Genomic DNA, 18861 nt, shown 5'->3' with positions numbered 1-18861 from the left:
TGCGGTCTCAGTGCTGTGGTTGGCATGGAATCCAGATTGTGAGGCTTCAGTAGGTAGTTTTTTGGGGAATTCGGTGAGCTGCTGGTTGATGGCTTTCTTGAGCACTTTGGCCGGGTAGGGGAGCAGGGAGATCGTACAATAATGTTTGAGATCGCCGGGGCTGGGGGAGGCATTCTGACATCTGTGTGTTTCCATATGTCCTGGAAAGTCTCAGTAGAGATGGAGGAGTTGAGGATGCTGGTGTGTTACGTGCTGATAGGGTTTGTGCTGAGGTTGTAGAGGTAGTGGTGGCAGGGATCGATGGGCACTCTGGAGTGGATGGGAGACATGATGGCTGAGGTAGCCACGGTGCTGAGTGGAGCCCAGGTGGTGATGGTTTGGCAGATGTTCACTGGTTGGTTGAGGTTGTTGGATTTGAGGGTGGCAGGCTGGAGGTTGAAATTGTAGATGTTAGTGATATTGCTTTGGAAGTAGTTTCTGAGGGTGTCACAGAGTTCTTGGGAGGAGTGGATGGTGTTCTCTATGGCTGTAGGATTGTAGAATTCTTTGACTATTTTGAAGAGTTCCTATGTGTGGTTGGCCGTGTAGTTGATGCGAGTGGTGTTGGCTGCTTTCTTGGCTTCCTTGATGTGCCTGTGATTGTTGGTGAGGGCTGTTTTGTGAGCTGTTCTGTCGGTGGGGTTCGTAGTGGTGTGCTATAGTTTCTCCCGTTGGTGGCAGTTGTGCTTGGTGGTCCTGAGTTCTGGGGTGTACCAGATGGCATGTTTTAAGGTCTTGTTGGATTTTGTAGGTTTCAGTGGTGCTACTCTGTCAGCGCTGTCGGTGATTCAGGCGGCGAAGTTCTGGATGGCCTGGTCGAGGTCTGTTGAGATTATAACACAATAATAACCTTGGGTCTAAGTACGCACAAAAGCAAACTGATGGTTGTCAGGTATATGTCTCCGCTAATCCCCTCAGGGTAGAGATCCCTTTTAGGACGAATACCCTCACCCACCTATGGTGGACAAGTGAATAAAGGTTTTGTTTTGTTCACACTAGGCAGTTTTAACTCACTATCACTACTCACGTCTTCACTTTTTTGCGTTGCGTCCTCACCCGAACACACCACATGCATATGGGATTTTAGCATCCTTAGTAGTGTTGTGCTACCTTCAAAACATCCCAGAGCTCCTTCCTCACACTGAAGAAGTTGTAGCCCTCAGTTGGATTAGGTGTTCCCACTGGGAGGAGAAACCCATATGATGAAGCATGCCACCATAGGTCGGTGAGGGTATTCGTCCTAAAAGGGATCTCTCCCCCGAGGAGATTAGCGGAGACAGATAGCTGTGAACCATCAGTTTGCTTTTTTGTGTACTTAGACCCAAGGTTATTTTTGTGTTATAATTGTATTGGATAAGGGGATGTTTTTCCTTGCAGGTCTTTAAACTTCCTCCCTTGGACCCTCTCCTCCTGTTTTTTGTTGTACGAGGTCTGTTGAGGCCTTGGATTGGAAGGTGGTGAGGCTCTGTGACCACTGCGTTTCGATGAACTTGCTCCAGCTGCGGTGGGAGGCGATCTGGCGCCTGGTGATGTTTGATGGGCATCAGTGATGGTGAAGTATATGATTATGTAGTCAGTCCAGATGAGTTCTGTGGTGTGGAAAAATATTATTCTGTCACTGGAGGTGAAAATGGGGTCTAGTGTGTGTCCGACTTTGTGCGTGGGTTCGGTGACCAGTTGGGTGAGACCTATATTGTTCACAATCTCTAGGAGGGTGATGGAGTTGGTGCTGTTGGGGTCGTCGACGTGGAAGTTGAGGTCGTCGAGTAACACGTAGTGGTGAGAGTTAGGGGGTTGATTAGGTTGGGGATGGCGTGGCAGAATGTTGCTATGGTCTGTAGGCAAGGGTGCCTCTTATCGTGGTCTTTGAGTCAGTTTGTTGTAGGAAGTTGAAGTGGTCCATGAGAGGCATTGTGTCGTCGTTGGTGATAGTGCATCTGATGGGTTCTTCGGAGAAGATGGCAATGCTCCACCTTGTTTGATGGTATCGGTCTCTGTGTATCATCTTGTAGCCTTCAGGTGTGGTGGTGGTGATGTCTGGGTTCCAGGATGGGTTGAGCCATGTTTCAGCAATGAAGGCAACGTCTGTGGAGAGGGTGGTGATGGTGCCATTGGAGCAATTTTGGACACAGTTCAGTTTCGTGCTTTTCCCCCAGTAAAGATAGTCCAAGAAATTCAGGCTATGATCTTGATCTTTTAGCCTTGTCCCTGAATATCAGTAAGGTCGACTGTGAGGCTGCTGGAACTGTTCACCTCCTGCATCATGCTAGTCAAACACGCCAAGTGGCATATGTGGGCTCTGCAGTGGGATCTGATGTCCCAGTAAGCCCAAAATAAAGGGGACATCTCCGACCACGCTCAGATTTCGTAGAAAACTGCAAGACTATGATGGTTGTTGGACCACGATTGGGTCAGCGGCAATCATTCAGAGTTGTCAATGGAGACTGATGTATCACATCTGTGTGAAGATGAACACCTAGGAGACATGGAGATTAGAGGTCCTGGTTCCCCATCAACCTTTTGGAGCTGAGAGCCATCCGCTTGGTGTTTAAAGCCTTCCTGCCATCCATCAAGGGGAGACTGGTACAGGTGCTCACGGACAACACCACCACCATGTGATAGTGCAACAAACTGGGTGGGGTTGCAGTCACTGTGCAAGGAGGCCTTGTCCCTCTGGAGCGGGCTAGATGACCAAGGCATTGGTCACTGAATGCCAGGGCATACAAGCGTAACCATTACGAATGGCAGCTACACCCAGAGGTGGTGCAAGATCTCTTTTACGAATGAGGAGAACATTGACTCGATCTTTTCACCACCACCGGGAATGTACAATGTGTGCACTTCTGCACTCTGGAGTTTCCAAGGCATCTCTTGCTCAGAGGCATGCCCCAGCTTGAGTGGAACTTAGGAGTCCTGTACGTTTTTCTGGCAATACCACTCCTGCCCCGAGTTCTCAAGAATATCAGGACAGACCAGGCCCAAGTCATCCTAGTGGCTTCGGATTGGGCACAGAGAGTATGGTGTTCAGAACATCTGGGCTTGAGCATATGTCTGTTGATCATGCTGCCCCTCTGGGAGGATCTGCTGTCACAGCAACAGGGCTTTGTTCTGCACCCGGCCTTGCCATTCTCCACCTTCATGGCCGGAGATTGAGTGGCGACAGCTGAACACCTTCGACCTTCCTCCGAAGGTGGTTGATGTTGTCTTGGCAGCCAGGCATCCCTCAATGCAATCTGTATATGCCTGTCATTGGGACGAACTTGTGGCTTTGTGTGGCATGAATTAGATTGACTCCCTCCAGGCCAAGTTACCTGACATTCTGTTATTTGTTCTATCTCTTGCCCTGCAAGGCTTTGCTTTGGGTACAGATAAGGGTTATCTTTCGGCCACCTTACGGTTGCCAGATCAGCTCTCATTGTTTAATTCACGGGTTGTGATGCAGTTTTTGAATGGGCCGCAACACATTTCCCCCTTCTTTTTTTTTCATGCCCCAATGGGACCTTAATATAGTCCTAGGCAGAACAAGTTTGTCTGGGAAGAAGGAAGCAAAACGTTTGTCTCCTCTGAGGCCAGGGGCCACAAAGTAAGTGCCAGGAGTAGCAGGGAGCAAGTTAGAGGTCGCAGCTGTGACCCCTAACTAGCCTCAAATGACGTCCATGTTGTGAGGGCAGCAGCAATTGTGGAGAGTGAAGTGTTATGCAAAGTTTTATCAAGACGAAGATCTGACAGGGAGATAGCAGAGTTGCTCCTTTAGTTGGAAGTTGGTGGATTGTTTGATGGCGAGACACTCTTTCTCTACTACCGGGTATTTCTGTTCTCGGGAATAGAGTTTGCGGCTAAAAAAATAGCACAGGATTTTCGATACCATCAGGGGATGCTCGAGAGAGAACGGCACCTAGTCCATTCTCAGATGTGTCAGTCTGAAGTATGAAAGGCTTGGCGAAGTCGGGGGACTTCAATAACGGTGTGGAGGTAATAGCTTTTTTCAGGAAGTGAAATGCTTGTACTGCCAAGGGAGAGGGGCGTAGGAGGTCTCCCGGTCTCATTTGTTTTTTTAGGAGGTCTGTTAAGGGAGACGCTACTTCAGAGTAGTTGGGGATAAACCTACGGTAGTATCCGAGTAGTCCTAAGAAGGCCCTGACTTCTCTTTTTGTAGAGGGGAATGGGGTGTCAACGATTGCTCTGACCTTTTCAACTTCTGGTTCTGTGGAAATATGGATTTTTATGATCAGTTATGTCCCCTATCTTGGACCCCAACGGTTTCATGTATAAATCACAAGTACATGTATGTTCCCTCCAGTTCCAGTTATAAAGACGCAAACACATGTGCGTCCACCGTCAACATGTCCTCTTTCAGATCCGCCATGAATGGGCCGGATATTCTATTCCTAAGTATGAAAGGCCACCGGCTTTATATGGTTCACTTCCCACATTTTACAGTCCAGGCGAGTAGGCCCTGATTCTGCCATTAAGCCTTTTCCTTTCTCCTGCCTCTGAAAGCTCCAGTCTGAGCTCGCATCTGTATCCATGAACTTTGTCCTACTCCTTGCGCGGCTAACGGTGCCTGACTCGACCTGTCTGCTTGCCAAAAACTGTATTTCACCTTCAAGATTATCTGCTCTGCTCCGCTCCTCATCCAATGCATTCCTGTCTAGTAGTTTAAGTAAACATTCTTTCAGCTACCGAGCAAAAGGCCCGGCTTCTCTGTCTTTATGCAAGTAATTCATAGCCCTGTTACTATGGAAGATTTCTGCCCTCGCATCTAGTGTAGACACTTAGACGCTTGTACACGCACTAACAGTCAGTATAGTCAGTATAGAATAAGATTCTATCCTAAGAGACCTCTCTTTTTGGATAACACAGTTCTTTAAACATAGGATGTTAGATATGATTTGGGATTAGGTTGACATAACCCCAGACTTCTGTCTCCACATGTAGAGCTAAATGTCAAGTCCCCTTCACCCCCTAGTTGCACGTCAATCACACGTCATGCTGCTGCGCGCGCATCTCTGCCAAGTATTTTTGCTGACGTTGCGAAATTCTTTCATGGAACCACCCATTTATGACATCATATCTAATGACGTTCTTAAGTTACGCCCAGTTACACCCATTTTAGTTACGCATGTATGTTTTTATCTTTGTTATCAACTGTTACGCCTCCTGCATCTGTTTCACTATAATGCCTATTGTATAAAAATGATTACTTGTCAATAAAGTTGGTCCTTCACTTCCTGAACCATCGTGGTGATGGAATATGGAGTCCATCAATTCGAATTGATTTTGGAATAAAGCCCGTTCCGAACCTCTAATACCACGGATTCTGCCTCTTATTTTACTGAGCTATTATTATAGATTTTCCGCATCAAATTAAGTTCCGGTAATTAAATTATTTACCACATATATGGCGCCCGAACAGGGACACTTTCTCATCTCACGCGCCGGAGGTGCGTTGCAGGCCCGGTCTCCTGCCACAGCTGGACGGACAACAACGCGTACCCACAGGATTTCCTGTATCTCCCTCCTGCCGAGCGGGGGTAACTGAGGCTGCGATCAACACCCAGACGAGGCGGTGAGAAGTGCGAAGTATCCCGACCAGAGCCTAGCTGAGAGAGCAAGATCCGAGGTATACAGAGGCCCACCAGTTCCGAAGTTCCGAAGTTTCGAGTCGAGTCCAGTCCGGTCCGAGTCCAGTTCAGTTCAGTTCCGAGGCCTTCCGTTCCGAGCTACCCGGTGAGTACCATTGTCGGGGAGGCGTTCTGACGTGCACATAGGTTGTGCCGGTCAAGACGGGTTTGGGTACACAAATCCGGTCTGCACTGTTTCAGCAGTGTATCTGTACTGTTTAGCAGTATATCAAGTATGTCTAGTATATAATCCAGGATTACCTAGTTAGTGCCGAGTATTATGCTTAGTGACTAGTTCCCTAAATGGCCATCATTGTTGTTCATTAAATGTTAAATGTTAAAATGTTTTAAATACGTTCTGCATATTGTGGTGTGAATGACTGTTCATTATTGTGTTTTGTTGTATTAAAACGTGTTCAGAATTAGGTATCAGATCAGTTCTCAATATGCCGCTCTTTTCGAAATTAAGACAGATCAAAACTAGAAAAGGGGTACTCGAAGAAGCTGTTCCCATTCCTCCTAGGGACACTCCAGGGTATTTCATGTATCATAAACATGGCCTAGACGCCATATTATTTCTTGATTTATGGGTAGACTACACCAAGGAATTACCAGAAAGTCAGAGGTGGCCCGCAGCTGGGACCTGGGATGCAGATTGCATCATGAAAATAGAGGAAGAATTATGGAAAAAGAAAGCTAGACAATCACAGAAAGATGCCATTGAGTTATGGCGTAAAGAATCGTATAGACGTACAGAAAAAGCACGTAGACAGGAAGAGAAGAGTAAGGAGAATTCAAATAAAATCCGAGAAAATCTATTAATTGAAGAAAGTGGTACCCAGTCATGACAAAGACCCAGCGGGTTTCCACCGTGAAATTAAAGACATGTTGCTTATGGGAGAGTATACCTATCCCGATATTATGACAATATTGAAGGTATTAATGCCTGCGGGCATTTACGAAAAACTCAAGGAAAAGGATTGGGAGGTGGGAGACCAAAAGATAGATTGGACAGCATTAGAAAACGAAGAAAAAGCTCGAGGTCCAGGTTCAGGGCTTGGGGAAAAGACCAAAACACTACCAGGTTTACTAGTACAGGTACTGCCACGTTTATTAACTACGAAAAAGGAAGACTGGGGTGCAATCTCAGCCTGTAAACAAAAGCAAGATGAAGACACTAGTGATTTCTATGCCCGATTCGAAAAATGTTTTGGTATAAATAGTGGAATAAAAGCAAGTAGCGAATCGTATCCACATCTGTTTGTGACAAAATTAGTTGAAAATTCCTTGCCCCAAGTTAAGAATAGAGTATTGAAATTCGAGAGTACCTGGCAAGGTAACACTCCGTCACAAATGTTACAAATGCTACAGTACCATCACAATAGAATTAGAGAGGAACAAGAACATGAACAAAGACGCATGAAAGACACGAAAATGAAACTGCTAGTTTCTCAGACAGTTCCAGCTGACGGTCATAAAAAGGGTATGACACAGTCCAGTGTTTCAGCAGGTCCTGTAAAAGGGACATGCAACTATTGTAAACAGCCAGGTCATTATGTACACGATTGTCCAGTTTTAAAACATAATATCGCCATAGGTAATACAAAAGAAAGACCACGGCCACTTAGACAGGATCAGAACCAACAAGGGGCTCCGCAGCATGCACAGTCCATGCCAGCTCCGCAACAGTCTATGCCAGCTCCACCACCGCAGCCTATTGCTGCCACACAGACAACGACACGACAGATGTACCAGACCGCACAGTATGACTATCCTGATTATCAACGATACTCATGAAACAGCCTAGAGAGGGAAGTTGGCTTACCCCTTATCGAGGTCCCTGTAGATCAAGAAGGACCTTATGTACACAGTGAATTATTAGGCCAAGACAGAAAATTTTTACTTGATACAGGGGCAAGCCGAACAACCATAAAACGTAGTGAAGTTCCAGGGGCACCCCTCTCAGGCTCACAGAATATTTCCCTTGGTTTTTCGGGAAAACCTATCATTAACGAAGTATCACAGCCTCTTCCCCTTACGATTGGTTCTTTGACACGAACTACAGATTTACTGCTTACTAAATCATGTCCAGAAAACCTGTTAGGTATAAAAACATTGAAAGCTCTAGGAGCTATAATATGTTGTTCTCCGGAAGGAGTAAGATTGTTTTTACGTGATTTCAAAGGGCACTACGTGTCCCGAGACATGGATCACCGACTGCAGACTTTACCCACACATTTATGGGCACAAGGCCCTACAGATGTTGGTTGCATGAACATTACACCATATCGAGTCACACTAAAGGCAGGAGTGGTACTACCACGAATGCGACAATACAAGTTACCCCCAGATGCTGTAGTGGCTTTACTGCAAATCATTGACGAGCTTATTACCCAAGGAGTGGTTGTGGAAACGGACTCCAATGTATGTAATTCCCCGATAATTCCGATTCTTAAACGAACTGATCCAAAAGCCCCGCCAGTATATCGATTGGTTATTGATCTGCGCGAATTAAATAAATGTATTGTACCACAATACCCCGTAGTCCCAGACATTTCTTCATTACTGACAGCCATTGATTCCGAAGCAACATTCTTTACTGTAATTGATCTCAAGAATGCCTTTTTCAGCGTCCCAATAGATCCGGAAAGCCAATACTTGTTCGGATTTAGTTTAAATGGACGAAGCTTTAAATTCACACGCGCACCTCAAGGATTCACAGAAAGCCCCAGCATCTATAGCCAAGCACTGAAACGAGAACTTGACAGTATACACATGCCAGTCAACACTGCCTTGCTTCAATATGTCGATGATCTGCTGATCACCGCTAGAAGCGAACCTGAATGTGAAAAAGCCTCAATGACGGTTTTACAATTCTTGGCCGAAAAGGGGCACAAGGTGTCCCCTTCTAAGCTGCAATTCTGTGTCCAGCGAGTTGTTTACCTTGGTCACTCGCTGTCCAAGGAGGGAAGGCAGCTTACACCCGATCGCATCCAGTTAATTGCTAACATGCCAATACCCAAGACACAAAAGGAGGTGTGGGCTTTTATAGGCCTCACTTCATATTGTAGGCAGTGGATCCCTCAGTATGCATTTCTAGCAAAACCACTCATTCAGTTGACAACACAGGAGGCAGCCACATCGACTGTCCTCCCTTGGACTCAGGAACATACACAAGCTTTTGAAAGCCTAAAGAAAGCTTTATGTCAAGCACCCGTTTTAGCAACACCATGTTACAATAAACAGTTTACACTCTTTGTTACAGAACGCGAAGGTACTGCTTTGTCAGTACTCACACAGGAACAAGCAGGATCACACAAACCATGTGCTTATTTTTCTAGTACATTAGATCCCGTAGCTCAGGCTCTGCCTGCGTGCCTGAAATCAGTGGCAGCGACAGCTTTAGCAATCAGACAAAGCGATGCCATAGTGTTAGGACATCGATTGACAGTACAAGTACCACACGCAGTAGAGGTTCTCTTGAACCGCACGCAAACACAACACTTGACTATAGCGAGACTCACCGGTTACGAACTGACATTATTTCAGCCACACATAGAAATCAGACGTTGTAGTACATTGAATCCTGCCACACTTTTGCCAGTAAACGGAACAGACCCACTAGCACATGATTGTATTGAAGTTATTACTACCACGACGAAACCCAGACAAGACTTGACAGATGTCCCATTGTCAGATCCAGACCTGACGTTGTATGTAGATGGTTCATGTATGAGAACAAATACAGGAGAGCTAGTGGCCGCGTATGCAGTCACAACAGACACTGAAGTCATTGAAACAAATCGTATTAATACCTTGTCAGCTCAAGCAGCAGAGCTCATCGCTCTGACACAAGCCTGTATTCAAGCCACAAATAAGAAAGTCAACATATACACTGATTCACGTTATGCATTCGGAGTTGTACATGACTTCGGCGTACTGTGGCGAGAGAGAGATTATTTAACTTCTCACGGTGCCCACATTCAGCACGGACCCCTCATTCATGCCTTATTAGATGCAATACATCTACCCGCTGCAATATCAATTATGAAATGTAAAGCTCATACGAAAGTTACTGATATCATTTCCCAAGGCAATGATCTAGCTGACAGAACAGCTAAACAGACTGCTCAAACTCACACATCTGACATGACAAAGACAATAGTTCCGACACCAACACATTGCATGATGGTTAAGGATCCCGCTCTTGACGTAATTGACATACAGACACATGCTACACCAGACGAAATAAAGAAATGGACTGAATTAGGAGGGATCCAAACGGATCAAGGCTGGATGACGAAGGAAAAATCTGTATGGTTTCTTCCTGATTCAATGGTCCAAGTTATCATTAATACAATACATAGTCCAGCGCACCTAGGAGAAAAAGCTATGCTAGACAGCATTCAACACATTTGGTTCAACAAACATTTACGAGCAGCAGCTAAACAAAAAGTCCGTACCTGTATGATCTGTTGTCAGTTTAACCCAGGTAAAAGCATTCCCGTAGAACAGGGTGGATTTCAGCCTCCTGATCACCCTTTTGAAGTCCTCCAGATGGATTATATCCAGATGGAACGATGTCGAGGATTCAAATACGTTCTTGTAGTTGTTTGTGCTCTTTCCCGTTGGACAGAGGCATACCCGGTTTCAGATTACACTGCCCCGACTACTGCCAAACAGTTAGTTCGAGAATTCTTCCCACGGTACGGTTTACCACGTGTTGTCTACTCAGATAACGGCCAGCCGTTCTCATCCGAACTAATGAAACACGTTTCACTTTTGTTAGGATATCAATGGAGGTTTCACTGTGTCCGACATCCCGAGGCAGCAGGTCTCGTGGAACGACATAATCAAACTCTGAAAATTAGATTGTCCAAAATATGTAGAGAGAAAGGTGTCGACTGGGTAGTAGCCTTACCAGTTGCACTCTTTTACATGAGAATGGTAGCACATTCTCGAACCGGGCTATCCCCTTATGAGGTGATCTTCGGTAGACCACCAAATATGTGGGGGACGCCTATACCTCGTAAAATAACTGACGTTGACTGTAATATGCTGACAGATTACTTGGCTTCCTTGATGTCTGCACTACAATCTTGTCGTTCACAGGTAGCTGCAGCCTTTCCCGACAACACCGAGGTGAAACCCCACGACGTGGTTCCCGGGGACTTGGTGTTAGTGCGGAATTTTGACCGGAAGACTCAGCTGGATCCGAGGTGGAAATCGCCTCAACTCGTACTGCTCACCACGAGGACAGCCGTGAAGATCGAAGGTCGCAAAGGCTGGATACATTCAAGTCATATCAAGAAATTTCATGGACTACCATCCGATATAGAGACTAAACCCTGTATTGCCTCAAAGACAGACTCGAAGCTTCCTTTGGTTGAACAAACGAACTCAGAACTATATAGACTAAAATTGAGGTCCAATAAGTCAGACAATTTGATTGTTTAAGTCCTCTCCAAGGTGAATCGGTTGAATTTGTCTCTGACATGTATCCTCTGGACCAGAATAGAGAAAAAAATAATCAAATCCAGTTGAAAAAACATGCGTACTGTAAATCACTGCGTAGTCATTGCACAGTGACGTTATTAATTCTGTTTTTCTTATGTCTTTTAATAATAGTTGCAAGTATATTGTTGCACATATATTATCCTATTTCTAGACATGTTTACAATGTTACTGCTGAACATTCTTTTAGTGAATTACCCCCGCATGAGTTGTCATATAGATTTGCGCTGCGCAATAACACTTTTATTAGTATGTTACATCATTCCCATCAGGCTAGCAATGCTACAAATTGTTGGATATGTGGCCGACTCCCTCCCTATCAGAACTATAAGGGAATTCTGCCTCTCTTTCCATATCCGTTCACACACAATGGCTCCTGTGGAGCATGGTTTAGTTTAATTAATTCCCTAGATTCGAATTCCGCAGTTTATCAAGACAACTGGGTATGGGGAAACCTGAACTTAGTTTTGCTCAAAGTCTGCTACCCTAACAAGGAGGGACTTCCCAAAAGAACAGGAACTGATCTAGAAAATGAAGTATATGGATTAGGTAATTTCACGCTTAATCTCATGATCCTGAATATTGAATCCGAAGCTGCACCAATTTGGCCCGCTATGTCAGTATTTCCAGTTAAAGGTGAACTATGTATAAGAAAGAATGGCTCCATATACATGGGCCATAGTAAATGCACCACTGTAATAGAATTCAGTGATCAAGGCAAGTCTACATTTAGAGCTTCTCGCCATTCCTACTTTATATGTGGCCAGACCGCATATATACACCTACCTTTAGATTGGGATGGTACCTGTTACATAGCATTCCTCCTACCACCTGTTTTCTTAGCTCCTCCTGATTATCATAGAAATACTCATTTAGTACACAATAGACAGCAGAGAGATCTCCCCATCGTCGATTACACTGAAACAGCATGGGAAAAATACACAGATTTCAATAAGGGTTTCTTTCCTTATATAGGTACAGTAACTAATAGTAAGCTGATACGTAGATTAACGAGAACAGTTGAAGCAGTGGTGAACGAAACTATTTCCGCCTTAGGCAATTTAACAGAAGAGCAGTCTGCTATGCGGATTGTTGTGCTTCAAAATCGTCTTGTCCTTGACGTCATCCTGGCCGATAGGGGCGGAGCTTGTAGGGTCATCGGATCAAGTTGTTGCATTTTCATACCAGAAAATTCACCGTCAGTATATAAAGCCATAACCCGCCTTCATAAGATTGTAAGCCAGATACACCAGAGTCCAGGCACCTGGACTTGGTCCGGTTGGTTCTGGGGCGTGTTGTCAGCCTGGGGATGGAGAATGCTCTCCTTCCTAGGTATTGGCTTTCTCATACTATTCAGTTGCTGCTTATGTCTACAATGTGGGCCAGCGATTTGTGGTCTATGTGCCACCTCGTGTATCCCACATCCAAGTTTTCATTCAAGATCCCGGAAGATGAAAGAAGAACAAATGATGTTATATGAACAGATCAACGGATTGATGAAGATTGATATCTCTTAAGGGCAAGTAGGGGACAAGGAGGGAATGTGGAAATATGGATTTTTATGATCAGTTATGTCCCCTATCTTGGACCCCAACGGTTTCATGTATAAATCACAAGTACATGTATGTTCCCTCCAGTTCCAGTTATAAAGACGCAAACACATGTGCGTCCACCGTCAACATGTCCTCTTTCAGATCCGCCATGAATGGGCCGGATATTCTATTCCTAAGTATGAAAGGCCACCGGCTTTATATGGTTCACTTCCCACATTTTACAGTCCAGGCGAGTAGGCCCTGATTCTGCCATTAAGCCTTTTCCTTTCTCCTGCCTCTGAAAGCTCCAGTCTGAGCTCGCATCTGTATCCATGAACTTTGTCCTACTCCTTGCGCGGCTAACGGTGCCTGACTCGACCTGTCTGCTTGCCAAAAACTGTATTTCACCTTCAAGATTATCTGCTCTGCTCCGCTCCTCATCCAATGCATTCCTGTCTAGTAGTTTAAGTAAACATTCTTTCAGCTACCGAGCAAAAGGCCCGGCTTCTCTGTCTTTATGCAAGTAATTCATAGCCCTGTTACTATGGAAGATTTCTGCCCTCGCATCTAGTGTAGACACTTAGACGCTTGTACACGCACTAACAGTCAGTATAGTCAGTATAGAATAAGATTCTATCCTAAGAGACCTCTCTTTTTGGATAACACAGTTCTTTAAACATAGGATGTTAGATATGATTTGGGATTAGGTTGACATAACCCCAGACTTCTGTCTCCACATGTAGAGCTAAATGTCAAGTCCCCTTCACCCCCTAGTTGCACGTCAATCACACGTCATGCTGCTGCGCGCGCATCTCTGCCAAGTATTTTTGCTGACGTTGCGAAATTCTTTCATGGAACCACCCATTTATGACATCATATCTAATGACGTTCTTAAGTTACGCCCAGTTACACCCATTTTAGTTACGCATGTATGTTTTTATCTTTGTTATCAACTGTTACGCCTCCTGCATCTGTTTCACTATAATGCCTATTGTATAAAAATGATTACTTGTCAATAAAGTTGGTCCTTCACTTCCTGAACCATCGTGGTGATGGAATATGGAGTCCATCAATTCGAATTGATTTTGGAATAAAGCCCGTTCCGAACCTCTAATACCACGGATTCTGCCTCTTATTTTACTGAGCTATTATTATAGATTTTCCGCATCAAATTAAGTTCCGGTAATTAAATTATTTACCACAGTTCTATGACCCCGTTCCCGAGGAGATAGCCCAGATACCTGACTTTGTGGAAACCCACCGCGATTTTTTTGCGTTTATGTGAAGACCGGCTGTTTGAAGGGCCTTTAATAGCTGGCTACAATGGGTCATGTATTGTTCCCAGGTGGGGCTTAAATGACGATGTCATCTAAGTAGGCCGAGGAATAGGATTGGTGACTGTGGAGCACCCTGTTCATGAACCTCTGGAACGTAGCCGGAGAGCTGTGTTGACCAAAGGGCAATGCGGTGAACTCATAAAGGCCTGTCGGGGCGGAAAAGGCCGTCTTTTCGTGATCTTGGGGTCGGAGGGGAACTTGCCAATACCCCTTCGTGAGATCAAGGGTCGTGATGTATTGTGCCTTGCCCAATTTTTCAATGAGTTCATCCACCCTGGGTAGTGGGTAGGAGTCGCACTTTGATATCGCGTTAATCGCCAGAAAATCAATACAAAACCGAACGGATCTGGCCAGTTTTGGCACAAGGGCGATTGGTGATGACCAGTTGCTCTGGGAGGTTTTGAAGACTCCCATAGCAAGCATACTCTTGAGCTCATCGTTAATCGCCTTTCTTCGGGCTGCTGGTATCCGATAAGGCCTTTGTTTTATGATTCTCCCTGGTTCTGTCAGGATACAGTGTTCGACCAGGGAGGTCCTACCAGGACGGTCAGAGAACAAGGGAGAGAAGGGATACAATGTAGCCTGTAAAGCGGTTTTCTGTTCTTTTGAGAGGTCTTCATTAACCACCAGCTCTCTTAACGTAGTACTGGTCGTTGGGACATCGGGAATAACCATGTGTGTGTCACTCAGAAGGGGATCTAACCACTTCTTTAACAGGTTGATATGATAGGTTTGAGTTTTTTGGGGTGTTAAGGGTACCTCGTACGTGGTTAGACCTCTCTTTTTGGTAATTTTATAAGACCCTTTCCACTCGGAGTGGACCTTTGGAAGGGATGATGGCAGGAGGACCAGAACCCAGTCATGCACCTGTAAGTGATGCCGTTTGTTCCCCTTGTCGTAGAAGGTTTGCTGTTTAATCTGGGCTTTTTTCAAATTGGCATCTGTAAAGCTGCATAGCTTGTGTAAACAGGGGCGCAAAGCCTGAGTGTAGTCAAGGAACAATCTGGTTTCGTCCTGTTTTTCTTGTTCCCAGGCCTCTTTCGTTATTTCTAGGAGGGTACAGGCCTGTCTCTCATAGTTCGAAGGACGAGCAGCCTAGGCTACTCTGAACTGGGCTTCTTATAACGAAGAGTGCAAGAGGAAGAAGCATGTCCCAGTCTCGTCCTTCCACTGCTAACATTTGCTTCAGGGTGAGTTTTAGGGTGGCATTATATTGTTCACACAGACCATCGGTTTGAGGGTGGTAGATGGAGGTCTTTATGTGAGAAATACAGAGAGACTTACATATCTGGGACATTAACTTGGAAACAAAGGGGGTCCCTTGGTTGGTGAGTATTTCTTTTGGAAAACCGACCCTGGAAAATAATTTGAGTAGCTTGTCACTAATGTTGGTAGTAGTGTGGGCCCTTAGCGGAAAGGCCTCCAGGTACCGGGTGGCGTAATCCACAATCACCAATGCATATTGGTTTCCCTTCTTGGATCGTGGTAATGGGCCTATGAGGTCCATCCCAACTCTCTCGAAGGGGTTCCCGATTATCGGTAGGGGTTGTAAGGGAATCGGGGGTGGTTGATAGGGGTTCTTCTTTTGGCAGACCTCGCATTCCTGGTAATACTTTGTAACGTAGGCGAAGATACCTGGCCAATGGAAGTGTTGCAATATGGTTTGGTGGTCTTTTGGGCTCCCCTGTGTTTAGCCAGGAGGTGGTTGTGTGCAAAAAATAAGACCTGTTCTCGGAAACCTTGTGGTACCAATAACTGAGGTGGGTCCCCGTGTTTACCTGTTCTATACAGGAGTTCATTTGTGATATGAAAAAGAGGAAAAATAAGTTTGGATGATGGTGGTTTTTGGGCCTGGGTCCATGCTGTTTGAAGGGTGGGGTCATGCATCTGACTGTACTTATACTTTTATCTGAGAGCCAGGGTTATAAGGGTAGGTTGGGAGGGTGGTTGTGAGGAATTAGGGTGTACTTTGTTCCAGAGAAGGGATAGGAACAGAGGGTTATCTAACCCTAGTATAAGTTGTTTGGGAAGATTGGGTAATACCCCCAGCCTAACCTGTACGACCTCCCCGCCCGGGAGGGTAATGGGTATGTGAGCGGGTAAATACACACATCACCATGAACGCACCTTTTGGGGTTATTTGGTCCCCCTTGTGTAAGTGGTTTGGGTTTACTAAGGATTCGAGAATGACAGATTGACGGCAGCCTTAATCCAATAATGCCCTGACTGAACCCCCATTCACTGTTAGACTCATATAGAAGCAGGAACCCAGTTCTTCAGTGTATAGGACTGCCCTGGGTACACAACCAACGTCCATGGGTTCTTCGGTGCTTTACTTATGTGGGCAGAACTTAGCAATATGACCCCACTCGCCACAGTCAAAGCACTGTGGTCCTCTTGACAGACTGGGCTCGGGCAGGTATCCGCATGGTTTAGGTAACTCTGGAAGGGGTTTGAAAGCTTTCTTCTCCGGTTTGGCGGGAGGAGCAGAAGGACAACCTCCTTTTTCTGTCTCCCAGGTTAAGGAACGTGGTTGAGCTCTCGAAAATGTGGATGCCATCTCCACCTCTTGTTCCACCATCAGATGGGTGTGCTGCCTCAACCATTTCTGAGTGGAGAATGGAAGAGCCTCCAATTACTGTTCCAAGTAAATGAGAGACATGATCTCTTCCTTTGTGTGCTCTTGAGGTTTAAGCCATTTATCAGTGGCTGCCTTAAGCTTAAAAAACAGTGTCTTTGGGTTGTCTCCTGGTGTACCCCTTTCCTTCCTGAAACGCACCATGTAATATTTTGGGTCCATACCCAAGTGACCTAGAATGATCCCTTTTATCTCGCTATATGGTGCATTCCCAGCCGCTTTAGCCACCTGATATGCTGCTTGAGCTTCGCCTGTCAATAAGGGGGCCAGGAAGAAGGGCCATTTGGGTACTGGCCAGCCACAGGCTTGTGCCGTTCTCTCAAAATTGAGCAAGAAGGCGTCAGGGTCCTCTCCGGGGACATATTACTGCAATACTATATTGGGGTTCCCAACCTGAGTACCGGGCTGTGTCTGTAGTTGAGAAGTTGACTGCAGTTGATCCACTGCCACCTTTTGAATACATTCCACTTACTGGTTCATTGAGTCTTTAAAGAGGTCTCTGTCCGCTTGAGCGGATGTCATTTGTTTTTCCAGGGCCCACTCCAGTTTTTCTTGCCCGCGGATTAGTTGCTGTATAAGGGTCTCCATATTGGAAGACTATGGAGTTATGACCGCATTCTCCACCACGTGTGGCCCTGGGCTCAAATAACATGGACAGCAAGGGATGGTTCAGGTGCTTATTTATTATAATAAACGGCAGGTCAAGTACTATTGTCCTCCAATGGTCTTTCTGGTTGGATGTCGTCCCCTTTAGGGTGAGCCGTTCTTGTGGTAAGCCCTCCTTGGATCCTGTGCGTGGTAGGTGCTGCTCAGATAGGAAGAAGAAAAAATAAAACAAAAGAAAAGAAAAGCGAATTAAGAGCGGTGTCCGGTTGGACCAACAGTGCAAGAGAGAAGGAGTGAGGGAGATTCGTCACCCGTTGTCCGTCACCAGTGAAATATGCGTCAGGCGTCGCCCTGTGTTTTCCGACTACGTGTGACGCACAGCAATGGCTAGGGATCACTCTGACTTGGGCAACCCCCCTCCCGTCCTCCCTAATAACAGGTTGGCACTTGTGCTTACCTTCCCGAGCAAACCTCTGAGGCGTGCACGTACCTGAGATAGCCACGTTCCTCCAGGAAAGTGGCTGTCCACTTTGTGGTGTCAGAAAGGGTCCGACTCTCTCTTTAGCTCCGATACCAGGCTTTCGGTGCAGGATTCGCTTTGCCCTCAGGATTGGGTGGTTCTCCTCATTCTCGGCGGAGCTCGTCCTCCGTTCCTCCTCCGGTTGTCCAGCGACTTTCGAGTCTGGTGTCTCCCGCATATCTCGACGAGGGCTGTCCCAATTTGAAAGGCGCCCTGTCATCAGCCCTGCGTCCATTGGGGCATGTGACCACATCACATGGGTGGAAGATGAGTCGACCAGCATTAGATCCTTAAGGAGCCTTGTAGGTTTACGGAAGAGGACATCGGAGGGGATGGTAAATAGAGGAGAGGTGAGATAAAAGGGGGGGACAGTTCAGCATCGTCCTCCTCGGGGGGGGGGGGTTCGTTGGGCACTTCATGACAAAACCTTTATCTTAAGGGAAAGGTATGTGCTAATGAGCAGCTTTCTCATGCTTTCAGCAAGGCCTAACCTTGGAGACACAAATACATCGGCACAGCTTTTAGTAATAAAAGCAGAAACATGATTCGATGATTATTCAAAATGATGACAGAAGAAAATGGTGCCATGAACAACACAAAACAAAACCATAGCAATATACCAGTAATATTTCAATTCTTACAGACCCTCCTTTTAGCATTCATGCTAAATTTATTATTGCCAGCAGGTAAGAGCCATACAATTCTAAAGGAAGGCATTTTTTCTAGCATAAGCAACATTATATTTTGTCGAAAGCTATATGCAATATATAAAGATCATCAATATAAATATATCAGAACACATATGAGTAATATTAATAAAATAGCGTACAAAACAGACATTAGGTCATTGGTAGCTTGTATATTCATTAGAGGTGTTATTCTAAATGCATAGAGACATCAGCACTGACTATTTTCGGTCTGTTCAATGTCAGGAATAGTAGGTGCAAGGGATGTGGTGGAACCAAAGATTCCCTCGTCTATCTGCATCATTTCATGAATATCGTTTTGCAACATTATTGCAGTAGTGTCACAGACTGTCTTCTGCAGTTTA

This window comes from Triturus cristatus, chromosome 2_2, assembly GCF_964204655.1.
Source record: "Triturus cristatus chromosome 2_2, aTriCri1.1, whole genome shotgun sequence".
NCBI classification, from domain to species: domain Eukaryota; kingdom Metazoa; phylum Chordata; class Amphibia; order Caudata; family Salamandridae; genus Triturus; species Triturus cristatus.
This window is presented reverse-complemented; position numbering follows the sequence as displayed.